The sequence below is a fragment of the Athene noctua genome, chromosome 2, assembly GCF_965140245.1.
Source record: "Athene noctua chromosome 2, bAthNoc1.hap1.1, whole genome shotgun sequence".
NCBI lineage: Eukaryota > Metazoa > Chordata > Aves > Strigiformes > Strigidae > Athene > Athene noctua.
In genome coordinates, this window is record NC_134038.1 from 7,729,637 (window position 1) to 7,752,893 (window position 23,257).

Genomic DNA, 23,257 nt, shown 5'->3' on the forward strand with positions numbered 1-23,257 from the left:
TATACCATATTTCACACTTGCAACTTTCGTTACCTAAAGACATCCTAAAATATTATTCATCTTCCAGGCTGAGCATTAGAAATGTATGCTCAGCATTATTCTCACCAGGGAAAGCTACAAAACTACTTTAATAAGGACAGCTTATTTACAGACAACCTGGGATTTTTTAGTAAGTTCCCACATCTTATTTATTCTAACGGTGTTGGAATAATCTAATCAGTGCTATGCTTCAAAATGTTTAATTTCAGTTGGTAGCTCAATATGTTCTGTAACTCAAAACACCTTCTCTGATTTACATACCGTCAGCGAAAGGCCCATATGTGTATTTACACTGCCTGCAAGGCTGAGCCTGCAATCTAGATCTTGATATATTTCCCCAATAAGTAGAAGACCTGCCTTCAGTGAGCAATTCGGTCTTACCACTTAGTCCAGCACCTCTTATTGTCTCTGCTGTTTCTAACTGTACTAGGTGCCTGTAAGTGTAGATTGTGTATAATTTAACCTGACAACATGCACTGAATAGCAATAGCCTCTGAACCTGCCTTGTGAGATAGGCTACTGTGAGAAACGCTTGTGGGGTCAGAAAAAGAGTGACTAAGAAACAACCTGACTCTGCAGTTCAGTGTTTAGACAGAAAATCTGGGACAGGGCAGAGCAGGTTTCCAGTCAGGCATGTGTCTAAGTCCCATTAGAACTTAAGTGCCTTATTCAATCCAAACCTTAATTAGAAACTGTCCTTACCAAATGTCAAAATGTTCCTTTTCCCTTCATAAAACATTAATGACCACTAGAGATAGAGAAAATGGGCATCATAATTCCCCTCTGTCAAAGTATCAGGACTTCAGTCCACATGGTTTCCTCTGTACTAGCAGGCAGGGCAACTTGCATACAGAGCTCAAACAAGGTAAATACAGTCTCTGCTTGCGCTTTTTTTTTTTTTTTAAAAAAATAAAGCCGAACACCACTTCTGAGTTACAGTGAGAAGTCTAAAATACTAGAAAAGGAAATGGTACTACATGAGCCAAACACAATAAAAATAACTAGTTCCCATGAGGCTCTCTCTGAACCTTATGAATTGCTTGTGGAAATAATATTAAGCACCTCCACCTCTGTAAACATGGCCTTATGATATAAGCAATTTTACTGTAATAACAATGTCAAGAAAAGCCACTGTGATTTCATAAAATAGCTTTGCTGCTATTAATGTGTTAACCTTTTGTTTTTAAGAAAAAAAAAAACAAAACAAAACAAAACACCAAAAACATTACAACCTTGAAGGCATAAGAAGAAGTAACTTTTTCAAAAGGGCAAAAGTTGCTGAAGGACTTCACTTAGGTGAAACTGCTCCATGCATTAGACCCTCAACTGGTCTAAACTGAAACAGCTCCTTTCGAATTATTTATACTTGTTAATTATCTGGCTTGTATGGTTAATATTTTTAAAACCACCCATTTGTGGGTAACTCACCACCATTCTCACTGACTCTAGCAGGAGCTGCAGTGAGTTGCTGCTCCAAACAATAAAGCTTTATAAATAGTTTAATATTGTACACCAAAGTGCAGGAACAATGAAAATCAGTGAATACTTTTTGAAATCTTGACCTATTTGATTCAGTGACAACCTCCAGAGATGATTTCTATGTAATATAAAAGACAGTGATCATTTTTCCCATAGGATGAATAACATATTAAATTGTTTTAACCATCTTAAATGTGACAAAAAAAAATAATCAAGAGAAAACTGCCCTTTATAGTCAGGTAGCACTATTCCCCCTGCTTCCTTTGAATTAGGGAAAGAGGAAGTTTTTCAAGCAGTTATAATCTAAGGTCTTTTATATATAGACCTGAACACCTTTTTTTCAGAGCATAGATTTTTCAGCAACAATGGGGTTACAGATATCCTAAAACTGCTGTGATAATTTAACCTTAATTCGCAGAATAATTTCATCCAGGGGTAGCGAGAGAACAAAAACACAGTTCCCAGTTGAACATACAAAAAAACTGGAGTGCACATTGTTTCTGTTTTATTCAGTGACCAAATGAACGTTGACCAGCCTGTGAGGGACCAGTCCTAGTTCTCTGAAAATGGTTTGGAGCTCTTCTCCCATTACTCCTGAGAAAAGTGCCACAACCACCCTGTTTTTGTTTATGTTTCCAGTACTTACTCTTGAAGCTGTACGCCTTTGCATGAAATACTGTCTGAAAAAGGGACTGAGATCTAGGCAGTTCATCCCTCGGGATGTTGCCTTGATCGCCAACGTACACTGCAGAACGAGCAGTAAAATAGTCGTACAAAGCCTTACAGCTCTGACAGGAAAGAGTGAAAGGCACCTTTCTTAGACATCTCTAGGTTGTGGGTCTGGGGTCTGCTGAGGACAGCACTATCCAAGTACTCTGAACCTACAGAAGTGTTTGAAACCAGCTTTCTTGTGTCCTCACAAAACCTTCTGAAGTGTCTGAGTGTCCCACAATCTCACCTAATAACTCTGTCCCATTTGCTATGAAATATTTAAATCCTAATTGAGTCAGGAACTTATGCAACAGATTCATCATCACTTGAGATCATGAAGCTGACTTCCCTTCTAGAAAAAAAAAAAAAAAAAAATGAGTGGAGAACTGGATTTCTCACTTTCTTAAAAAAAGTCTTAATAAGAACATCATGGACCACGACTGGCATATTACAGAGTCAACTTTTTCTTCTCCTGATTTTTACTACAAATGTTCATCTATGTACTACTTTATTTCAACTGTACAAAATATTTTCCCTCATTCAACTATTACATATTTGGCAGGAAAACACATATTCATGCATGCATACATGCACTTCAGTTTTGGACAGCATGAACTTTTTTGTTTATTTGGTTTTGACTCAATGCTGAAATGATAGAGTAATTTATTCAGTATCCCACTGAAATTAGCCTTTTCAAATTAAGGAGACATAGCTAATTAAAATAAAAAGGTTTTTTTAATATATAATTTGATGTATTAGGATCTTTTTTTAACCTTTGATTATTCATTATGTTCTCAACAGATGAATGTCTTGCTCCTTTGAGAGACACTTAAAACTTGAGATTGAAAACCGTAGCTGGCTCTGACTGTCCTCTGGCAAAAGGACACTTTCAGTCATTTGTGCAGGAAACAGTCCTTTGCTTGGCTGGTCCTCAGGCTGTGAAATGAACTCCAGCAGGATCCTGGGCCTGTCACAAGCATCACTACTTCCATTCCTAGCTGAAAGAGCACAACTTGCCATCTCTGACAAGCATGTAGACCAGAGGGCACCTCAAAAGAACAATAAGGAAAAAAAAGAAAATTAAAACAAAAATCAAAAATTAAAAAAAAAAAATAATAATAATAATTAAGAAAAAAAAAAAAAAAGGAAAAAAAAAAGAAAGAAAAAAACCCAGCTGACTGAAAGAAGAGACTACACAAAGATTTTTCCCCCCGGATAAGATTATAGTGGAACAAACTCCAGATAACAGATGTTTGTTACGGCACTTAATGTACTATGGGAAGGTGCTCAAATGCCTGTGCCTTTGCACAACAATTGTAAAATATTTCTTGTCATGCTTGGAGACTTAATGGTATTAAAAAGTCACAGCTATCCAATGCAACAAACCAGCCTGGTCTGATTTTTGACAACTTGTTATTTCATATGGTGCAAATAATCATAAAATCAAATGGCATCTACTTATAATTTTATAGCAATTGCTTCTATAGCCCTTGCCAGTTTTTCCATAGTAACTTCATGTATAATTAGTGCATAGTCTTCAGGCATAAATAGCTCTCTAATTAGTCAGTAATCTGTAATTATAATGTGCTTACAGACTAGTTATTTGCTTATTTGGACTTTATTGGTAAAATAAAATACCTTCCTGATAAAACATTTGAAGGAGAATTATGTAGATTTTGCGTTTGGAGACCATTCTTAGAGACATCAGGAGAAAGAAAAGAGGACGCAATACAGTTCTTGAAATTAGAAACTGTTTATTATTTACTACATGTTTATGACAATGGATGATAAAAGAGGAGATGTAGATTAAGAAACAAAATCCACAGAAAGATTTACTGAAATCATACAAAAGCAAGCAGGCACTTTTCAATTGTTTAATAACAAGGAGCTCTGAGAAACAGCAAGTAAGAATATCAAGATAATGTTTTCTTTCAGCTGTTTCTTTTGGGGCCTGGCCTTGCCTTGCCTTCCCTTCACTTCCCTCTTGCCTTTCCCCTTCCCCTTCACTTTCCTCTTGCCTTTCCCCTTCCCCTTCCCTTCCCTTCCCTTTCCCTTTTTCAGAGAAACACACACAAAAAAAGAATAATATTAGTGGATAATCAGATAAACATCCCACTGGCAAGAAATGCATGAGCTACTGGATCTCAGGAGAAGAAAGGCTCAGGTGACTGGATTTACTCATAGATTTCTTACCTCATATAACAGTAAGTCTTGGATAAGATAGCTGGTACATGACATTACAGGAGGACAGTTTAGTGGCAGCTTTAAAATTGTGATATTATGGTAGTTCTAAAACACTTTCAACTCCCTAAGATATTTTTCTTTTTTTCTTTTTTAGAATTTTTCTGAGGTACTTTCAGAGTATGCAGCACGCATAATGCTACTCTTTAGCATGTTGCTTAACATGTTTGTCTGTATTTCTGCAATGATGCAGTGACAAATATTGCTAAATCTGCACCTTCATGACTTTTAGTGGTGGAATCTGATTACCACACATTGATACAGAGAGGAAAATACCATTATTATCAATCTGGTGAAAACCCATTGCAAGAGATACTATTTGACCTGGAATTGGTCTGTAGTGTGAAACTCATGAGGTTTCAACATTCCTTTAACATCAGCTGACTGATTTGCCAGATATTTTCCTTCCTTCTCACAATAAATGCATCAGATTGATAGAAGAAAGATAAAATGAGTAGTATGGATAAAATAATTCCCTTAAGTTTAAATAGAAAAATCAGAAATAAAACCAGAGCTGGAATACAGGTTGAAAGATAATGAATAATTCTTCATATCAAATTAACTCCTGAATCTGATGTGCCTGTGAATGGGTGTCAAGTATTAGGTTCAAGCCCTCCAGGGAGGTGAAGAATTTCTTGATAGGGAGAATTTCACTAGTAAAGCTAGGTTCTATGCTAGAAGAACCAGACAATTATCAAGTTTAAAACGGGACATGAAATAAAACAGCTCTGGAATTGGAATCACTGTGAAAAAAAATCTTACCTTTTTCCTTATTTCACAAAATGGCTGAGGTTGAAAGGCACCTCTGGACATCATCTAGCCTAACTCCTATGCCCAAAGCAGAATCTGCTAGCACAGGGTGCTCAGAGCCACATCCACTTGGGTTTTTAATATCTCCAAGGACAAAGATTCCAAAGCCTCTCTGGACAACCTGTTCTAGTGTTTGACCACCCTCACAGTAAAATCTTCTTGTATTTCAGTTCTTCCATTGCCTCATCCTGTCACTGTGCACCATTGGGAAGAGTATGGCCTTTCTTGTCTCCCTTCAGTCCCCTCACCAGACTCAACTCCAGATGAGCTTTGGCTTTCCTGATCCCGTTCCTACATGCTTGGATAGTCTATTTTCTTCTTGGTTAATAGCCTCTTTCCTCATCTTGTACGTTTCCATTTTGTGTTTGAGTTTTGCTGGAAACAACTCATTACTCTGTGCAAGCTTCCTCACACTTTTGCTTGATTTTCTGCTTGTCAGGATGGTCCAGTCTAGAGCTTGGAGGATCTGATCCTTGAAAATCAACCAGCTCTCCTGGGTCTGATTATCCTCAAGGTTGTTTCCAATGGAATTCTTCCAAGCAGATCTTTACAGTGGTCGGAGTCTGCTTTCCTGAAGTTCAGGTCACTGTTTTTTTTACTAGCTTCCTCCTCTCCAGATCCTGAACTCAACTATCTCATGAGCTCCGTTAGCAAGGGTGAGGTCCAGCAGTGTCCTCCTCAGCAGTTCCTTGATCGTCTGTATCAAGAATCACCATCTGTATCATGAATACACTCCAGAAAAACTTCTCGATTTGTTCTGCTCTGGTGTATTGATCTATGAACAGATATTGGGGTAGTTGAAGTCCCCCATGAGGACCAGAACCTGCACACATGAAGCTTCTTCCAGTCATTTGGAAGATTAAATTGATACAATGTAGTACAAAAGCAGATGAACAACATACTAAACTGTAGTACATATCATACTGGCATGAAATATGAAATAATTAAGGTATTTTTGTTAACTTACCTAAAAATCTTACTTTAAAAAAATCAATTATGTGGAAAATTACTGGTTGTTATAATTGTTATGATAGGGTTTGATGTCAAAATGAGATTAAAAAATCTGAATTTCAGTTCTGATCTTGTCATTACATTTTTTAAAGGCTGCAGAATTTTCTTTTGAATATGCTATTTTATACTGTAGTATAAACTCACAAATAAAAAAAGAACAAGAATTTGATAATACTGAAAAAATGTTCTATATTGTGGGAGGTAATAGAACGATTCAACATTAAATATTTTGTTTTCTTTCATTCGATGTCATTAAAGAAACAAATATATGATTATATAGATCATTTGGATTTTATTAAATATGAACTTTGCAGAAAAAAAATAAATTAATTTCCCTTTGAAAAGAAAATGTCCATTTGTATTCAGTAACAATTGTGTAAAAGTTTAATTACTGGTGACCAACACTGTCATTGTATTTATTCAGAGTGGTCAGATAATTTTGGCCCACTGACCAAAAACCACAGTTAAGATATGGAAAACAGAAGGCAAGCAATTTTACGTTCTTGTGCAGTATTCACAGGCTGCATGGACGAATGTGGTACGAATGTCAAATAGAGGATGATTGTACTGTCTCATGAAGTTGCACACAGGTATTATTTCCCCATTGTTATACTGCATGACATGCTCTAGGTCTGACTCATGAAGACACAGTCAAATCAGCAAGTCTTTCTGTCTGCCTGATGAAACTATAGCTAATGTCTCAAACACCCAGTAAAGAACTTCGGTAAAGGAGATGGTCTCTGTGGACACGCTGGGGTTGTGCAGGCAATGGCAGGAAGATGTGGCAAGAGGAAGAGGTCCTATAGAGGTGGGACTGTACTTTTCTGTGGCTGAACTTCCCTATCTTGAGTGACTACATAAAGAGCCCATAGAGAAGCCGTTTTCACAACACATGAGCCAGGAAGAAAGGTCAGACAACAGTCACACCTGCAAGGAGGGGGAAGTAACTGCCAATGACCCCCAAACCCACTGAGACATTTCCAGAAGAATCTGAAGGTACAAACTACACATTGCAAAGCAAAAAGAATTCTAGAAGCATAGACTGCACATGATGCCTAATTAGCCTAATGAGTCCGTGCCTGCCTAGAGGAGGGGCAAGGTATTGTAAAAAGATATGAGTCAAAGCCCCAGGTGGCTGCATCCCCCCAGAACTGGACCCCTAGGCTGGCTGAACAAACGCTGGAACCGACTGGTGAAATCTTTCTTTTTTGTCTTTCTCTCTCCTTTGCTGACCCTCTAACTCTCTTTTCTTCTCTTTATCTCCTTTTCTCTCTCATTCCCCATCCCTGTATCCCTGCGTATAAGGCAATACTTCTCAAGGCATGTTTAAGGTTTGCAGCTTGTTGGTGTATGTTATGGGATCTGCCACTTGGTGTATGTTGTAAGGGTTGTGGTTTATATGAGGTTTGCTGCTTGTTGCAGAGGTTGCAAGGCTTACTGACAAAGTTTCATGCCAATATCTGTTGTGAGCAAATAAAAATAGTGTTTTGTGAATTGAAGAATCCTTGGTGTCATTTCACCTTAATCCTGACCTGGGAACCCCCAACTCTGAGTCATTGTCCTGAGAAACTGGGACTTGACATGCCCTCAAATTCTTCTTTCAGAAACAGCCCTGCATGCAACACTGCAATCTGTCTGTGTTTCCAAGAAGTAAGGGTTAGCACAAATAAAAGCTAAGAGGCCAAAATACCATTTAGGTACGAAGGCAAGTTGCTACAAATACGCTCGAAATTGCTAATGTACAGGGGCCTGTAAAGTAGGACATTCAGTTTTAACGTTAACCATTACTTGTGTTTTACTAGCTTTTATTTTTCCCGTATTTTACTGCATATAATTTCATTTATACTTTCTTCCTAACTACCCTCTGTAGTCATTACCCACTTGTAAGATGTTTTGAAACCTGTAACTCCTTGCCTGTTGGAGATAAGACAGACCTTGGACAGTCTGAAAAACTCCCTGAGTACATCCCTCATAGCAGAAACCTAAAAAACAAGTGTCTAAGAAGATTTCAGTGTCAAGATAAGATACTGGAAACTGGTCTAAACTAACCGCCCTCGGAACAAACAGGAGTTGAAGGACAGATGAGGTAGCCCTATGACCACATATGGACTTGAGAAACCTAAAGTTCAACTTGCAGACAGTGTGAGGAATTCTATGTGGACCACTAAGGAGGGGAGAAGATCATCACTCTATTTTTACTACTCATTTTCAGACTATGTAAATGAATTCTGAGAACCCATTAGCATAAGACTGACTTTTCTAGGAAATTTGATGAATATGTATGTGTTTTGTGTATATTAGTGTTTTGTTAGTAAGTGCAGCACTCGTAGTGGAGCGATCCCCAGTGCTGCCCAGCACTGCTAATAAAGAATCCCTGCTAAACAGTTATACTCAATTCTGACTGTTGAGATAGTTGAGTTCAGTTTAAAGCCATTTCCCCTTTTCCTATTACTATATGCATATCATTACATGCCCTTGCAAAAAGTCCCTCTCCAGATTCCCTGAAGGCCCTATTTAAGCACTGGAAGGCTGCTCGAAGGTCTCCCTGGAGCCTTCTCTTCTCCAGTCTGAACAACCCCAACTGTCTCAACCTGTCCTTATACGGGAGGTGCTCCAGCCCTATGATCATCCTCATGACCCTCCTCTGGACCTGTTCAAGCAGGTCCATGTGCTTCTTATGCTGAGGTCCTCAGAGCTGGACACAGTACTCCAGGTGGTTTCTCACAAGACTTGTGTAGAGGGGCAGAATAACCTCCTTCAACCTTCTGGCCACATTTCTCCTGATACAGCCCTGGATACAGTTGGTTTTCTGGGCTGTGAGTGCACATTGCTGGCTCATAGTCAGTTTTCCATCCACTAATATCCCAAGTCCTTGTTGTCAGGGCTGCTCTCAATCCATTCTATGCCCAGCCTGTATTTTTTCATGAGATTGCCCCAACCTACATGCAGGAGCTTGCACTTGGCCTTGTTGAATGTCATGAGGTTTGCATGGGCCCACCTCTCAAGCCTGTAAAGATCCCTCTGGATGGCACATCCCCTCCCTCCAGCATGTTCACTGCACCACACAGAGTGCACTCAATCCCACAGTCCATGTTGTCAACAAAGATGTTAAACAGCAGTGGTCCCAGTACTGGCCCCTGAGGAACACCAGTCATTACTGGTCTCCACTCCAATATCAAGCTATTGACCACAACTCTTTGAGCGCAACCATCCAGTCAATTCCTTATCCAATGAGTAATCTATCCATCAAATCCATGTCTCTCCAGTATAGAGACACAGATGCTGTGCACAAGTCCAGATAGGTGATGTCAGCTGTTCTTCCCGTATCTACCAATGCTGTAACCTCATTGTGGAAGGCCACCAGGTTTGTCAGGCATGATTTGCTGTTAGTGAAGCTATGTTGGCTGTCACAAATCATCTCCACATATTCTCTGTGCCTTAGCATAGTTTCCAGGAGGATCCACTCCATGATCTTGACAGGCACAGAGGTGAGACTGGCTGGCCTGTAGTTCCCTAGGGCTTCCATTTTCGCTTTTTAAAAATATGGGTTATATTTCTCCTTTTCCAGTCAGTGGGAACTTTACCAGACTGCCATTTCTCAAATATGATGGATAGTGGCTTAGCCACTTCATCCACCACTTCCCTGAGGACCCATGGATGCATCTCACCAGGTCTCACGGTCTTATGCACCTTCAGGTTCCTGAGATGGTCTTGAACCTGATCTTCTCCTACAGTGGATGGCTCTTAGTTCTCCCAGTCCCTGCCTTTGCCTTCTGTGTCTTGGGTGTTGTGGCTGGACTACCTGCTGGTGAAGACTGAAGAAAAAAAGTCCTCAGCCTTCTCCTTGTCCCATGTAACTAGGTCTCCCTTTCCTTTCTGGAGAAGGTCCACATTGTCCCTAGTCTTCCTTTTATCACCAAGGTACCTTTAGAAACTTTTCTTGTTGCCCTTGACAGCCCTGGCCAGATTTAATTCTATCAGGGCTTTGGCACTCTTAACCTAATTCTTATCTTGCAAAAAGAGAGGGGGAAATAGAAAAAAAAAAAAAAAAAAAAAAAAGCAATCCTAATATTTATCTAAGACAGCTCTTAAGACTTGAGGTTAAATCTTCCTTAGGATCCAACACTAAAGGTCTTTGCCCTCCATCTTTACTGAGCTAACATAAAGACACTTTACAGATTTCAGAATCTCCAAAAAAGACAGCCCTGAAATAAGGAGTCCTGAAAAGTCCAATTTCTTTGCTACATGCATCACTTGTGTAGATGATTTCCATTAAAATGAAATTAAATAAGCAACGAGACCTTTTTAATTTCCAGAGGTCAAGAGATTTAGGTTTCAGGGCAGCCTCACACTGATTTTCACATCTCAATTCATCAGAAGAGTCTGAACAAAGAACCTTACTGATGAAAAGAGACTGAAAAAACCCACCTTCCCAGGCTTACTAGAGCTGAGCTACTGAACAGCTAGAAATAAAAAGAAATTAAGGATGTGGATGATGAGGAGGTAAGCAAGAGCTTCTTCAAGTTAGACTGTTCAAACAGCATACGAACCAGTTGTGAGATGCCACAGATTGCTGATTATGTTTATGTTTTATAATTAATTTATCAGTGTATTAAACACTGATTGGACAACAATGATATCAGTTTCCCTCACTCTTAGATGAGTTACATGCACACCAGGCTTTACATCTCGACCTCTGAGTCAATGAAAATTTATGTGAATGTGGCTTTGCTATGGTCCAGCTTGGAGGCTTAGAGGAAGCTGGTGTCAGTTTGTCTTAAAATATCACATTGGAAATCACTGAAGGAGTTCAGGAATCCATGAATCTAGAGATCATGGGAGAGGACAGGGCAGATGTCTTCGTACTTATTTCAACTCATGCAAGACAGTAAGTGTCCCACAAAGAGAAGCTGTAACAAGCCCAATGGGTCTGAAATGTTTTTCATTGTGTTATCTGGACAGCTTTTCTTCTTCTATGCTTTCCCTTGAATGTTCTTCTGTGGCAGGGCAAATGGATAAGATTATGGAAGTTTAATGTTTTTTCTCTGGATAGGGAGCAACATTTCTAGGGATTTCATAGAAATAAAAAGCTACCAGGGTATTTAATTTTTCAGGCTCCTTGGATTAACATTAATCACACCGTCAATTGTTTAGTCCACAACTCATTCTCTATCCACACAACGTTTGCTTTTTCAGAGATGTATCTTTCATTTCTAGAAGTGAGGTCCTTGTCTGTTATGAAAAGCAGTAGCTGCCATACTTTCCAAAAGAATAAAAATCTGATTTATACCTCATGTGATACTATGAAAAAGAAAGAAAGAAAAAAAAAAAAAAAGTCAAGGGTAGGCTTTCATACATCATCTGTATGAAGAAAAAAAATAAATTCAAAATTCATGCAACTGAGTTAAAAGGCTGCCAGCTCATTTAAACCTCCAACATCTTAGATCAGTTCTGCAAGCGAATCACAGTAGACTAGCAGGCTGCTATTTGCTCCATCCTTAAATGTTATTTAAAGCTGCCTACGACCAGAGCTCCAACTCTCAGAGATTTAAAAGAAGGAGCATGAAACAGCTGTTCATTCTTCCATTTCCAAGAAACACATTTCAGATGATCCATGCTTTCATTTAAAGTTTAAAGTCCTAGAATAAATACGCCTTGTAGGCTAACCAAAAGTTAATTTGCTATCAGTTACCAAGGCAGCCACTTGCCAATGCTCCCAGATTTAGCAAAATACTGGGCAGAAACTGTAGCAAAAATAAGGGGGAAGTAGAACTGGGATTCATGAATAGCATTACCTCAGAGAAAAGCACCATTTCTGAACAGACCCTGGTACTAATCCATCAGTAAGGAACAGAGGAGTTCTAAAAACACCTTGGAATTACATTTATATGCAATTGTGTTGAACAAATCTAATTATATTCACAATTATAACACTTATTTTTAGCAGCAACAAACTGCTAAAATGCATAATGTAAAACACAGCACAAGGAGTGAGAAGTGAATTCAAAGATTACAGGAAATAAGGCTTTATCTGAAGTTAAAAATGCAGAGAAGGAAGAAAATGATGAATTTCAAAATATTGTTTGGAGGGAGGTTCTTTGTTTTGGGTGGCTTTTTTACCTTTTCGTTTGTTTGTTTACATCAGCAGGTTTGTAAATTATTTTGCTCAGTGACAGAAAATTTTCCCTACAACAAGGAGGGGTTATATCACTGAAGGAAGAGTTATACCACACAGTTGGATGAGAAAATAAGACCACAAGAAAAAGAGAAAAACCTGTCGAGTCACTGGTAAGGAACACGTGGCCAGGAGGCATCACAAAAGGGAGTTAGCATGGGCTTTGCCATGCTTGAACAGCACATGCTGCTTTGTCACAAAAGACAGGTTTTCTCTGACCTAAGAGCTGATGTAAGCTGGTGCTGCTGACTTTGTACTTAAGAGATGGAACTAGGTAGCTCCAAAGGCACCTTGCTTGCTTTAGGCATCTGTTACAGGATGCTATTATTATTTTCCAAATATTTCTGTAGTGTCATTAACTCTAGAAGGAACCTATGGAATTTGCTTACACTAAAAAAAAAAAAAGTAAGCATCTATAATTAATTGAATAAAATCTTACCTTTTGCGTGTACTGAGGAACCAATCTATTGAGAACTGAACTTTCAGAAGAGCATGAGGTGAAGTAGCTGGCTTAACTATTCCAGCTATATTTCAGCCGGCTGGTGACCTTCCACAGCTCTGTTTAAGGAGCCACGTGATCTTAACATTGCTTACTGCTCAGTACCTTCTACAGCAAACAGTATCTGTAATATTCTGGAAGGATCTTAGAAAGGCTGCAAGGGAGAAAGAATTAATTTCTGTCATGATCTTGATAACATGGAAAGTCTTGTTTTACGAATAGTACTTAGGCCCTGTCCAACCCCCCTAAATGCTTGTGCTCTGAGGGGCATGGAGGGACTTCTTGCTTGTCACAGCAAACTTAGCCTTTTCATATCCTGGCAGCCAATATGTGCCTCAATGCAAATCCAAAACCACAGGGAATTATCTCTGACAAAACCTTCTAATCCAGGAGTTCTTGCAGAAAGCCATTTAAACCTGACAGGGTGCCTGCAGCACATCAACAAAACATGGTTTACAATTAGTTGTTGATTTCCATGGTGGTTTCTCAGGCTCTAAGACCATAACCCTATCATGGAAATGCTACCTAAGAAAACCTCTGAGTCCCAAAGTAACTCCACACACCGTGGTTGCTGGCAGTCCCTGAATGTGAGAGGGCAATCTGCACGGATGCCGCTCTCTGGGTCTCTTCCAAAGTACAAAGTACAACTTGGAAACAGATGTTCCCATTGGCAACATTATGAAATCCTCAGCAGCCAAGTGAGTGGCACCTTTGCCTGAACTTGCAGAGGTAACAAGTCCACATTAAGAAAACAAAGCCTCCTGCCACAGTTACCATAACACCTCATGTGATGTCACCCCTACAAAAAGTTTAGACAACAGTACAGAGCAGGACCAAAGCCGTCTGCACTAGTGTAACGAATTAAAGTATCTTTGACAGAAGAGCTACTTTATTTTTTGTCTACAGTGGCTATTCAATCCTTGCAAAACTTCCTCATTTCCCCCTTCCTGTTTAATTCACATAGAAAATGGCATTTCTGACAGACATGGAGACACTGGTTGAAAAGGACATCAAGATTCTGCTCCACAGTTGTTCTTTGATATGTAAGTTTTCAGGAGTAAATATGCACTTTGCAGTATTGCTGAGATAATAGATACTTGACCGACAGAGAAAAATAGGGTAGACTTATTATTCAGTGTAAATATATGTAGCACGTTCTGAATCTGCGTAAATCTCAGATTAATAAAATTCTTGCAGTAGCATAGACAGTAAAGAAAAAAAGAGATGAGATGTTGCAAGGGTGACTGAATTGTGGTTCGTGAGCATTTTGTCTGTAGCTCCTGACCAGGATAAGACATCATGGCCTGTTGGCAGTAATAGCATGAGGTCTTCTGGGTAATAAGGAGGAAGTCAGCTGGATAAAGGCTGTTGAAGGCAAGAGGAGTTGGCAACTGATGGTGTATTCAGCTTCGCAAGAGAAGAGTGAGACTATACTTCCTCTAAACCAATGTCATCCTCCCTTATAAAGATCTTGGTATGTGACACTGATTCTGTCAGGATGGTTGCAAACGACACACAGCATAGAGTCCCAACATGCTTGAAGTTAGCCTGTGGTATAAAGTTAGCACTGTTGAAGATATGTCTGATTCTTCAGCCAGTTCTCCAGACAGTTTACGTCCAAAAAATTGAAGCAGCAGCTGAATTTATAAAATAAAACTGAATGTAAAGCACCAAAATAGTAATTAGGATGTAAAAACGAGGAGGTTACCAAGCATATTTTACACAGCTTCTACTCCATTTCAAAAGTTACAGCTTCTGAAGATCTATAATTGAGCAATTATGAAAGAGAGAAAAGAATGATCATTTGAGTGTGTTACAGAACGATGATAGACCATTAATTGAAACACTAATTACCTTTTGTAAGTGTTTTACGAGGCAGACAGCTTCTAACATAGTGCTAGAAGCAACACTCTGGGCATTATTTCCATCAAAGCTTTTTGGATGAACTGCACCATTGTTTGTAGTTTACCTACAATTAAACAGTGTGCAAATTTGGATACTTCTTTCTGTGGAGCAATCTCTCCTTTTTAACTTGCATTTACTTCTCAATGTAGAAACTGTTTCCTGCCTCCATTAATCACAGTTCTTGGAAGTTTAGCTGGACTAGAAAAAGGTAGCCTAGGTGAGCCTACTCACATAAACACACCTACTGAAAAGAGTGAGCCTAGTCTTATGAATAAGTGTTTGCCAGTCTTCCCCATGGAGGTTCCAGGATTGGCCCAATGAAGGCAAAAGGACCTCTTGAAGATAATTACTGATATTTAATGACAATAATGTTAGGAGACTCAAGATGCTGGAATTGGATGCATTCTTTTCAGATGAAACAACATATGATTATGATTAATAGTGTTTATAAAAGCAACTTCATCATAAAAAAGAATTTATTTGAAATTTCAAATATTATTTTTAACTGTGTATGCTTCTTTATGAGAGAAATGAATGATACATGTTCATTATAAATGAACTTACACATTTAACTCATGAATTATCTCTTTGTTTCTGCTAATACACATTGCTCTCTTTGAGACTAGGAAGCCTGGCAAGCAGTAGTCTTGGCATCTGACTTCTTATTACCTTTTTTAGTAGTCTTTGTCCCAAGGCCTTTAATGTTGAACTCAAGTCTGGCTCACATAAAATCTTTTCTTGGAACTGTAAAGATGGACATATGCTTTGGACCCCTTCTTTGCCTATAAGGTTTTCTGTGCATATATATGCAAATTAGTGTTCTTAGTGCAACTATTATGAAGTTCTAGCATTGTTTAGAATTACATTTTCTTTATTCTTAACAAATACTTGCTATTTTGTATAATCATATAAAAATACTACTTATGGTTATATTTTACTCTGCTGACATTAGGGACTGCAAATCCGGTGAACCTGATGTGGGAAGCTCTGAGCCTTAAGGACAGGTCCAAGAAACAGTGATTTTACAGAGGAATAGTCATCATAAATTGTTTGATAAATATCCAAGGTCTCACACAGGACAAATACTTAGTCTCATAGATAGGAAATGACTGAGGAGCTAGCAAGTACTGATAACATCTGACTGAGGAACTAGCTGGAGGAATAATTTCTTCTTAGCACAGTGTTTATTCTTTAAGTAGAAGTTGCATACACACCTCATAAACCAGATGCATTGTTGTAGAATTAAAAAGTGGTTTATATCAAGAATGCTTGGCAGTAAGGTGATCTTGGAGAAGATCCTGATATGACCTATAATGGTGCCAGGAACAGCATTACTATGGTATTTACCCATACACCACTTTTAAGAGAACAGTGAGATAAGGATATGGCATAATTTTGTTTGATAGAGGGAGTTGACACATATGCTACACACCCCCCAAAATCTACAAAACATAAAACCCCCAGCAAAATTAACATTTCATCTTTGAAAAGTGATTTTTTCTTTGAAGAACTTTTCCAATGATCAACCAGACCCACAAGGTGTTTTAAACACAGAGGTTGTCCTTGTGTGCTACTTGACTGCAGCACAGATAACGGGCCCTGTCCCAATGGGCACAGCATTTATTACCTTGGCATTTATTAATCTGCTTAAGCAAGCAGAGAAAACAATCATCTTTTCATTGACATCAGTGAACTCTGGTAAGTTCTCAAGATCATCTGTGTTGTAAACTGCTTCACATAGGTTTGATTCCTTGATCTGCCTAAGATTACCATTAGGCAAAGAGCCTTTTCTATGCATTCAGAGGGCAGAAGAAGGGATTCCTTGGCCTGCATTCTATAGTCAATCAAAAAGAAATCTTGACAGGTCCCATGAAGGCCAGCAAACCAGATGCTGTTGAATCAAATACTCCTAAAGTGCTAAACAATCTTCTGATAACATGAGCCTGATAAATACAAAAAGCCCTGGAAGAACATGTAGATGGTTAAATTCCAGATTCTGGCATCTCATCTCCGCTCTCACCAAGGAAACCACTTAATGGCTACTGGCTCTGATGAGCTGGTGCTCACACAACAGGAGGTGCGAGAAAGGGAGAGAAAAAAAGCACAATGAATCAAGTGCCTCATCAGTAACAGGAGGCAGACAGAGCCAAGGTGTGACATATATCGCAGTTCTGCTTTTGCAAATTGCTTTGCTAATTAGTAGTCAAACTAAAATAACATTCTACGAGTTTTAGCACACTTCCCCTCCCTACATCTTCCTCTCATAATACAGTTGTATTGTGCTTCTCCAGTGTCCTACTGAGATGAATGGGAAAAGCTGGTCCCACTGTACTAATTTAAAACACGGGGAAATGCTAGACACAAGGATTACAGCTAAATAAATCTGTGCTGTGTCAGGGTCAATAGGAGAGGGAGGTATGTGAGACTGGGAGAGAAAAGGATATAAGACAAAGAGGGAGATGAGAACCATGGATTCAGACACTACAAAACCCTATTGTGATCCAGTCTGACCCATGTAACACAGGTGATAAAATTTTACCCTGAATCAAACTCAAGAGCTTGCAGCTGAACTACCAAAGATAGTTGAACTATCCTTTAGAGATATAATCAGTCTTGAAAGAATTGGAGTGAGGGATAACTTATCTCAACTCTTGGTTAAAGCAAGGGAAAGCAGAAAAACAAAAAGGGAAGAGAAATAGTCCTGCAGTGTAGGAACCCTGGGGAACTTCCATCAAAACATGGCTCTCCTGAAAAAAGTGGTTTGGACCCAGACTTCTCTCAGTGAAAGGCTAACAGACAATGGGCACAAATTGAAATACAATTAATTCTGTTTAAGAAAACACATTTTTACTGTGAGGATAGTTGAATACTAGAACTGACAAGCCCAGAGAAGCTGTGGAGTTTTCATACTTGGAGATATTCAGAACTGGACTGGATGTGGCCACAAGCATCCTGTTCTAGCTGACCCTGCTTTGAACAGGGGATTGGACTGGACAATCTCCAGAGGTCCATTACCACCCTAATAATATTGTGATTCTTGAGTGAAAGGATATCTAGTTTGTGAAGTTATCAGGTTAATGTTTATTGAGCATAAAAGCAAAGACAAGACACAGAGAAATTAATAAATCACACCTAGATATACCAGCTGACCCAATCAGGAGACAACATGGTCTCATGGTCTCAGATCAGAGGTTGAGAGGCTACACTGGGTTTAGGTGGCAAGGTTTTGGTAGTGCAGAACTGCAGGGGTGGCTTCTGTGAGAAGACATCAGGAACTGCCCTCATATCAGACAGAGACAGTTCCAGCCAGCTCTAAGACAGACCTGCAGCAGCCTCATCAGTGATGCTGGTGGTACTGCTGTGATAACACTGAATCACAGAATCATCTAGGTTGGAAAAGACCTCGAAGATCATCTAGTCCAACCATTAACCTCACACTTACCGTTCTGACCATTCTGACTGTTGTCAACTACCCAACATATTTAAGGAGGGAAAAACGCTGTGCAGCAGCTGTGAAATAGAAGTGGGAAAATGTGAGAAACAGCTCTGCAGACCCCAAGGCCAGTGAGGAAGGGGGGCAGGAGGTGCTCCAGGCCCAGAGCAGAGGTTCCCCTGCAGCCCGTGGTGCAGCCCGTGGTGAGGCAGCTGTGCCCTGCACCCATGGAGCTCCATGGGGGAGCAGAGACCCACCTGCAGCCCGGGGGGGACCCCACGCCGGAGCAGGGGGATGCCCGAAGGAGGCTGTGACCCCGTGGGAAGCCCACGCTGGAGCAGGCTCCTGGCAGGAATTGCAGTCCATGGGGGACTCAGGCTGGAGCAGTCTGTTCCTGAAGGACTATGTTGTGCGACACACACGGGAGCAGGTCTTGAACTGCAGCCTGTGGGAAGGACCCACACTGGAGAAGTTCATGAAGGATTGTATCCCTTAGGAATGATCCCATGCTAGAGCAGGGGAGAAGTGTGAGGAGGAAGGAGTAGCAGACACAAGGTGCTATGAACCAACCACAACCCCCCTTTCCCATCTGCTGCACTGCTTTGAGGGGAAAGAGGTAGAAGAGTCTGGAGTGAAGATGAGCTTAGGAAGAAGAGGAGGTGAACAACATGGTGATTTTTATTTTTTTTTTCTCATTATAATACTCTGTTATTAATTGGCAATAAATTAAATTAATCTTCTCTAAGTCATGTCTGTTTTGGCCATGACAGTAACTGATGAGTGATTTCCCTGTCCTTATCTTGACCTACAAGTTTTTTGATCTTGTTCTCTTTCCCTCTTCTGCTGAGGATGGGGAGTGAGAGAGCAGCTTGTGGGCACCTGGCAGCCAGGAGACACAGGGACTATTGAGGGAACCACTCAAAGCATTGAGAAGGTTCAACCAGAACCTCATGGGCCTTAATCTCCACCAGATTTGGCTTCCCTTAGCAATAGGTGTGCACCTCTGAATTCGGAATAACTACCTGAACATGTTTATCTTAGCAGTTCCCTGGTTGCTTTCTATATATTTGAGCTATAGCTTATGCTCCAGCTTTTTCAGAAACAATGATATGCTTGAATGCACTGCAGTCAAACACAACTGTGGTAAGAGTATGGAACAAATGCAGCAAAGTCTCTTTCTGGAGCTCATCAAAATATTTGCAAGTATAAAACATGTAGCATCAAATAAACCCATTCTGGAGGTGCTCAGCAGAGCACAACCTATTTTCTTTTAATGTGTGTTGGTATCAGCAGATATATGGCACAATGAAGAGATGCAAAGATATACTCAACTTAGCTCTTCAAGATGGAAGCTGCTTTATTTATCCACAGATTTTATCAATCACATTTATTCTGGGCTGACTCACTTCCGTAAGAAGGCTGCAACCTCTTCTTCTAGGCTTTCTTGTCTTGTTGTCTCAGTACTGTTTGCAATCACCCACACAGCACCATGATGTCACATATCGAGTCTGTATACATACCATCCACCCTCATCTTCAAAAGTTTTGAAGAAGGAAACCACATAGATATATATTCCCTCAAATAAGATCACTAACACTTTCTATGGCTCCTAGAACACAGCAGCCAGTCATTTCACTTCTGTCCCAGCAGGGCAGAGAACAGCATATTTCTATTGTTTCATGTTCCTCCTGTGCTCATTTTTCCTCTCTTGAAGGACTGTTTGTCTTGAGGCACTATTGTTTATGTAGATTTTGGTTTTGCAAGGCAGCTGACTGTCTACTAATGTCAAAACCATGAAAGTATTCTTTTGTGAGCTTCAGGTTTAAGCTCTTTTTTTTTTTTTTTTTTTTCTTTCTATAAGTCTTATACTGTTTCCTGCACAGAAAGAAGTTTATTCAAGACTGTGCTATTTCGTAGTCTGGTGGTCAGAGTGGGACTCTATGAGCTGTTCAATTTTCAATTCTCTTACTTTCCAAATAAGTGGTTGAATCACTGTTCTCTAAACAGAGGCACCCAGGGATTTGTTTGCTTCTTTTTACTAGCTGGACCTAGCACAGTGGTTTTCAAAATTTGATTTGTGGAATCCTGTGTCTGAGAGCCTTATAACCTACAAGAGAAAAGTGACCTATCAGACTTGTGTTCTCTTTATGAAAGTTATAGCATTCTACACATCAGAAACAATTAAAACCAACCTATTTAAACAGCTCCTTCACCAGCATGGAAAACCAATGAGTTTTACTCCAGAAATACCCAGAAATACTCCAGAAATACTCTTTATACTGTCAAAGGCAAGAGTAAATGCAGATCTGCCAGAATTTTGCTGGGCCCCATGCCTGCTGTCCAGACATTGTGATGTTCTTTAACTTGAGACCCGAAAACAATATTTTGAATAATACCTCAGAGAGAGGAAATTTTAGTGCTTAAAAGTATGTGACAACAGACTTTGATGCCTCACAGAATGAGCTGCAGTTCAGGCGCTGTAGCAACCACATTCTTTTGTGCGTCTTGTTCCCTCTCCTTTCCACAGTGATATCAGAATGGAACTGGAATGGGAGACCTCTTCACTTACACCTCAGGCAGAGCCTGTGATTGCACAAAACCAGAACAATGCCTGTGCTTTGCAAATAGTATGAGCTCCATTCATTTTGATAACTTTACAAGAATATACTTTCAGTTTTAAGGAAAAAACATAAAAGCTTACAAGGTCTCATAAATCATAGGCCAAGAGAATGGCTTTGCCTCGCACAGACAAATGTTCTTTATACATAAGCCCATCTCTTTTGAAATAGGACAGGGAGAGAAAGGAGGATTGGCTTTTACATGATGTCTTGACTGTTCCTCATTGCGGCATCTTTAGGGACCTGTTTCACCTGCTAATCAGAATTACATACATTAGGGATGTACACAGGCAGCATTTCTTTCACTCCTCTAGCCATGTATAGACATGGAAAAGCATTGCCATCCTCCTCTGTCATGATTTGACCTGCTAGTCTTGCACAGTGCTAAAACTCAAGTGTTTATTGGTCCTTGTTCGCACAATATTGGATCACCTAATAAAGTTAACGGTTCCTGTCTCCAAAACAGGAATGAAACAGAACAGAGCCATTAACTGGTGACTAGGAACAGAGCACAACAGCTTGCCCCAGCATTGTACTGGAGGTCTGCTCAAGAGCAGAGCCTGGAGTCAGACCCTCAGCCAGCTGTTGCAGATACCTGGAAAGAAATTAAGCAACATTTTTGAAAGACAGGGTCAAAAAATCTGTTCCAAATCACTCTCCTCAAAATTCTGTGACCATAGTTACAAAGTCTAGGTCTGAGTTTCTGATATCATTCAGAAATCCTCAGTAGGCTGGGAACCATTGCAAAACAAATGTAATCTGTTGAAATAAATCATCATAAGTAATGACAATATGAGGTAATAGGTTAGATTTTGGTGCTCTATGTGTCTGTTGCACTTGGACTGTGTCTCAGGTACTCAAAGGACAAAAAAAAAAAAAAAAAAAAAGTTCTGGATTTAAATGACCATTACTAGTACAGTGAGAGTTTTATGCAGGATTTTTTAAGTGACTGTAATCAGTAAATGCATTAGGTTATAATGGAATTACAGTCCTTTAAACAAAGAGGGGGAGAGGACATCCTCCTTTAAAAGCCTGGGAAGGAAATTAAAGGTTGCTTATTCAAGAATAACAGCACCTAGAGAGAAAATAATGAGAGCTAGATCCATTGTAATAAAGTATCTCTGAAATGTTCATTAAGCCAACTATGTTTTCACTCGTTTATTTTCTTTAATTTCTAAATTGACCTCTTCTCATGATCGGGCAGGAGCCTTTTAAAGAATCTATTAACCAAATAAATAATACCATTTAGGAACTTTTTAATTTCATCTGTCCAAATCAGTTTAAATTCAACAGTATTCCTTGGAATACCTAAATGTACATGTGAATGTTTTTAAGATATTATAGTGGACAGTGTATGAATAAAAAAAATGCCCTTGCTGGACTGAGTCATCACTGTTCTTATGGTTTTGTTGTGCTTCTGAGAACCAAGAAAGGTAAGTGTGTTTTGTTGTTGCTGTTGTTTTTTCCTCATTTTCTTTATCAGGTGCTTTTAGGAGCTGGCCAATTACAGTTTCAGCTGTACATGAATTTAAAGAGTCTATAAAAAGTTTTCCTGCTGCCTTCCTGATACATTGCACCTGATATATAATAGTTTATAAGCCTAGTTCCAGTCTCACATGCTGCCTATATTTCTGCTGTAAGGACCTCTCTCAACTTATATGTTCTGCATTGATGCTGCTCAGTAAAAACAACTATTTGTTTGTTTTCTGAACTCATGAGGTCTCACTCCTGCCACAGTCCCCCTGCTGTTTCACTGTCTTTGATGCACTGGTCCTCACAGCCAAGGAGTCAGAAAGAGTTGAGACCAATAAACAAAATTTATTCTTATATTGGAAACTAAACTTAAACTATTATTGTGAAGTTTAGTTGGACTCAAATGGGAACTGAATTAAAATGTTCCTAATTACAGTTGAATCAGAGGCAGAACTTCTACTGGATTGGAAACCTTACTAGTTCAACTATTTGCCCTTGACACTCTTAGAACTGGAAAGTGCTGGAATTGCTGTTTTAATTAGAAATGACAAAAATAATAAGTAACCTACTTGGGGCAATACTAAAAATCTGCAAAATAAAAACTTTTCTTTTGCATGCACTATAAATGCAAAAAGACTGCCATTTTTTTTTTCTTAGAAAGATCTGAAACTCATCCTCAGATAAACTGTCTGGTGTGACTAAGTAAAATTTTGCCCAGCAATGGTAGTCCCAGTTGGATGCTTCACTCTTTTCATACATTTGCTTCAAAATAAATAATGATACATGGATAGACATTGAAATCCATTATAGTAGAGCTGATAAAATAACATGCCTTATGTTTCCATGGGAAATGTTAACTGTTT